Genomic DNA, 5118 nt, shown 5'->3' with positions numbered 1-5118 from the left:
AGAGAGAAAGAGAGAGAGAGAGTTAAAGAGAGGAGGTTATTCTCCTCATGGCTGCAGCTCTGCTATCACCCTGAGAGGTGCACCCCTCTGCTCCTTACGTGGTTTAACCCACAGAGCATGGACTGGACACCATAAAACCAACCTCAAGGACTAGGAAGGGGTGCAAGGGAAGGGGCATTTTGTGAAAAAGGAAAAACAAAAAGAAATGAGAACCGCTTCACTGATAATTTAGTTCAGTTCCAGTTGTGAAAGGTCTCATTCTACTATCTTGTGCTCTGCAAGTCATTCTTTGGGTGTGACATTTTTATTTCTGCTTTGCTTTTGTACCAGCATCCAGCAGACAACCATGTGCTTTTCCTTGTTTGTTTTTTCTAGCCACCTCTATCAGTCAGCTCTATCAGTCAGCTCTATCAGTCAGCTCTATCAGTCAGCTTGTGTTTGATAGATATTAGCAATGCCAGGGGCACTGGATCATGCAGTATGGGAAAGGGTTCCTGTCTTAATGTGGGCATACAACACACTGGATCTTCTTATTGGAATAAGCTTGATAATGATGTCAACGATCCATCCCGTTGTGTTAACAATCATGGAAAAAGCACACATTTCTAATGTGTTTCTAATGCTCTATTATGTGTTTCTAATCAGGCCTTGTAACGGTTTCCTCCCCCAGTCTGCAGCCCAGATCTAGCAACAACAGCACTGGACTTGAACATGTCAAGGTGGAGGGGACAAAAACCAGCAGGGAGGCGATAAGAAAGGATGGTACCTTAATATCTCTGTGTTTCCTTGGAGAAGTGGAGGGAACAGTGAAAGACAGTCAGAGGGCACAGTGGTATAAGACAACCTTGTCCCTCCCACTCCCTTCCTCCTTCTCTGTTTGTCTCTCCCTGGATCTATGTGACCTGACCTGAGGCCTGGGCTACCTGGCAGGCCAGCGGACAGGAGAGAAGAGTACATAGCCCATGTAGGGGAATGTGAGCCTGGCTGTGGGGGTTAGCGGGCCCAGGGCCCTGCCACTGGGGAGCTCCATTCAGGCTCCTCTCCCTGACACTGAGCCTCTTTGTGCCCCGGAGCAGAAGGAGATGGCTGCAACAAATAGCCGTTACGAGTCAGGGCCGGAGGGGCAAACCCAGTGCCCCAGCCCAGCGGAATATCAATGAGGACAGCAGCGCCCCCCTGCCCATCCCTCCGGCCCTCTCACAGACACTGGCACCGTTTGGGACTGGGGCTGGGACCAGTCAGGGTGGTAGGCCAGGGATGGGCCGATAGGGCTGGGGCTGAGAGACTTGCATCATTCAGACTGCTATCACTTCTATATCCCTGCCTTTCAGCATCTATACACAAGGGACATTGGCTCAACAAAGCAAAGTAGAACTATATGGGCGTGGATTGTCTCCCTCCGCTCTCTCTCGCTCTCTGTTTGATGTTCTCCTTTTGTCTGCCTCTCTGCTCACTCCCCTGTCTGTAGATCCGGTGGCTCGTGTTTTTTCATCCGTGTCATGACTTGTGTTTGTGGATGCTGCTCTATTTCAGGCTACAGCGGAAGTTGTCCATAATCTCCTTGTTCTCCCCCTAGTTCTCTGACCCGGTAGCCATTATCTGAGTGATTTCTGCCGCAATCCCCCAACATTCACAAATCAGTGTTAACTGCACCCTCACCCTGAGCGCTGGTCGGCAACACACATGGAAGCGCATAGACTGGCTTCATTAGTGGGTCTGTGGGCTGGGAGGAGCAGAGGAGGAGAGCTGGAGACAGATGGAGCTGGAGGGGCATGGGAGGAGCAGAGGCTGGGCTGATTTGGGTAGGACTGGCAGAGAGTGGTGTTAGAGAAACACACAACAGAGCCAGAGAGCATGAACATAAATCTTAGCAGGGCTTAAATACAAAGCTATGGCTACATTCAGAAACAGGGGGAGCAGATAGAGGGGAGGCCTGGCCCTGTATAGAAAGCCAGCTGTGTGGTGGGCTGAGGAGAGGAGCCAGGTTTGACGGTGGATTTGTTTGTCTTAATGTAAAGGGCTAAACCACTGAGGTAGACTACTAAAAGAGATTCCTGGAGTGTAAACACATGATCTAGCTGGGTAAAAATGCCAGGGAGACAAAGCGCCAACTGAATGAGTGTGTATGCATGTGTGCCTTCATGTGAGTGTGTAGGTTTTTGTGTACTTGAAGTGCATTAGTAGTGGGTGTTGCCATGAATGAGTAAAGTAGTCGGGTGGGTTGGGGAGTATATTGAAATAGTACATTCTATACTGTAGTAGACAAAACCACTCCTCCATGTTGTCGTCGTCATCCTCCTATCTCCATTATAGCCCTGAGAGGAGTGTTGGTTGAGAGCATGGGGCCTTGAAGCAATAGTGGACCCCTGGTGCCCCCTCTCGTCTCCTCTTTTTCTCCCAGCCAGTGGTGTCCCCTCAGTGCAGTGAGTGAATGAGGCCTACTCTGCCTGCCCAGCCAGGCGTGCTCCAGCTCTCACACTGTTTCACTAAGCATGCTTGATTAGGCAAAGTACATCCCAGCCACCTAATGGTGTGATGAGCCCCTGAGAAGATTAGCACAGACACATCAAGAGGGTGACGGGCACCCACTCTCCTCTGCAGCTATTCCCCCATACACACACAATCACACAGTTACACACACATAAACATACACACACTCCCTAATCAAATTCAGGATGCAATTGAATTACGATCCACTGTTATCCCCAGGCCAGGGAGGAGTGAGGCAAAACTTGTGGCTCAGACCCAGGGATTTGCTCGTTGGAAGAGCCACACATGATTATCTTAGTCCACCATGACTAAACAGTTAAGGAAACTGTGGTTCCCCATAATACAACCCTTCAGGCTTGCACACAGACAGACAGACAAACAGACACAGACACACAATCAGCCTTTCCCTCTCTATATGTTGTATTAGCAGCTACAATCAAACAGAGGTAGTTTTAAATGTGTCAACACCAGAATGAGAAATCTGGGTAATTTACTGTGAAGCGCTCAAAAATCTTTGTTCTTTTGAAATCAGTTTTGAAATGTTTTAACCCTTTATCTACATTTGCAAATCCGCTGATGCAGTAAATTGCTTTCTTTGGCAGCCATTACTTTCTGCTGGACATGATATGTAGCTCACAGTGTTCCCCACCCACCCACCCACCCCCAACCCACATGACCTGATCTGTGTGTATAAATATCATGGACTGTGTGTGTCCCTGAGACCATGCCATTGTTTGTTGTTGGCTTGTTTTCCTGAGTAACCCAGTGATTTAGCTAATGCCCCCCAGCCAGAAACTGCCAATGCCAGGATGGGATACTCTAGAAAGACCCAAACCAAATAAGAAGACATGTAACCCAATCTGCTGAGGAATAAACACGGGCAGCAGACATATTTATCATCGAAAGATAAGCACAAAAAAATGTTAGCATTTTTGTAAAGTTGTAGAGAGCATTCTATTTAGTCTGCACTGATCATTCTTGTCATGTTTTTTTGTCTGTTTCTGTGGTAATATTTGGTTTGAGTTTTTGGGATTTGTTGTATTGGATTTTCTATTTCCTCTTTGGTGTGTGAGTTTGATGATGATGAAGTTGATGAAGATGATCATGATGAAGATTCTGTACTGTGAACAGCATCTCAGTATTTTCTCCCACTCTGATGCCTGTGCTGTGTCTGAGTTGTGTCTGGGAGGAGAAGAGGAGAGGAGGAGGCGATACAGACTGGAATCACAACAAAGAGAACATTCCCACTTTTCCACTCCTCCAGAGTCGAGTCTCCTGCTACAGTGACAGACTCCTGCAGTCCTGTGGCTCTCACCAGAGGCTGTCTGTCCCTGCCTGTGACCAGGGACACTGTCATTAAATGACAGTGTGTCCCTGTGTGTACATAATCTCAATGCTTAAATGTAATTTAAGTGCAGTAGCTGCATGACACAGCCTCTGTGTGTACAGAAGTAGCAACGTGTGGATTTATACAGTACATGCAAGTGTGTGTGCTTGTGTCTGCAAATCTGTCCATCACACAAACACATGCATGCACCCTCAAACAACTGCACACACACACACACACACACACACACACATACACACACACACACACACCCTTCAGCAGTTGAACACCATTTCAACATTGTCCTCAGCTCTGCCTGTCACTTAGCATGGAGACTTTGCTCTCTGTCAACTTTCTTATTCTAATAAACCACTCAGACATTAACTATCTTCTTGTATCTTCTTTTACTCCAGTTATTTTGCCTATTTATTCTCCTCCTCAAGGATATATGTATATATACAGTTTATAGAATAATACTGAAGACATCAAAACTATGAAATAACACATGGAATCATGTAGTAACCAAAAAGTGTTAAACTTGTGTCAAATACATTAGTACACTTCTCTTTGTAGCTATGGTGTTGTCTGAAAATACCCCCCCTGTCCAGCAGATGGTGGTGTTGTTCCATCAACGGCCTTTGACAGCCATAAAATAAGGCCTGGACCATACCTCTTCGTATGCCATGGCAGTCCGGTGTGGTCCTCCACTTTGCCAACATGAGTAATACCATTGTTGACAATTCTGAGGATTACCAACGAAAAGCATCAGAATGAATAATAGAAATAAACTTAAATAGCTTTGTCAGTATTAATGATATGAGCACATCTCTCTCAGGGGAGTGTATAAGACAGTAACACATCTGTTGACAGGTAAAGGGGCTGTGAGGCCTGTCAGAGCCACCCATTCCCTGGTGCTGCTTTATGGGTCCTCAGCCCCTGGTGCTGCAGTGTGGAGCTGGAGCCCTGGAGTCCTGGAGCTGGAGTCCTCCCTCCCTCTGCCACCACAGCCCTTGCTGGCCATCACGTTATCATACATCTTAAAATCAATCAGCTGAGCCAGGGGCACATTCGTGTGATGAATCTGATTCATTAATGGATTGGACCAATGCCAGCCCAGCGGACACTGTCAGGTTGACCCATAGCTGAGCTCACTGCAGGCTAACTCACAGCTTCACAGCCCTGTTCTGTGTATTCAGATTCCAGCCACACCTTGTCTTTTTGCATTCATTACAGGGCTGAATGGTGTTAACATCATGAACATGATACAAGACACAGTGTGCAATTTGAGGCCCATCTATCTG

At 47.0% G+C, this 5118-nt stretch overlaps 1 protein-coding gene across 2 annotated transcripts in view; it reads left to right on the top strand.

Moving 5' to 3' along the window:
* Positions 1-4201, top strand: part of sema6bb (sema domain, transmembrane domain (TM), and cytoplasmic domain, (semaphorin) 6Bb) — a 148857-nt gene extending 144656 nt beyond the window's left edge. For both annotated transcript variants that reach the window (XM_064935237.1, XM_064935236.1), the window contains exon 17: positions 1-4201. This exon is cut by the window's left edge and continues 1068 nt beyond it. The gene's annotated coding sequence lies outside the window, so the exon portion shown is untranslated.
* The last annotated feature ends 917 nt before the right edge of the window (positions 4202-5118 follow it).

The sequence above is a fragment of the Oncorhynchus masou genome, chromosome 24, assembly GCF_036934945.1.
Source record: "Oncorhynchus masou masou isolate Uvic2021 chromosome 24, UVic_Omas_1.1, whole genome shotgun sequence".
NCBI lineage: Eukaryota > Metazoa > Chordata > Actinopteri > Salmoniformes > Salmonidae > Oncorhynchus > Oncorhynchus masou.
Note: the sequence above shows the minus strand (reverse complement) of the source record. Positions and strands in the feature narration are given on the sequence as shown.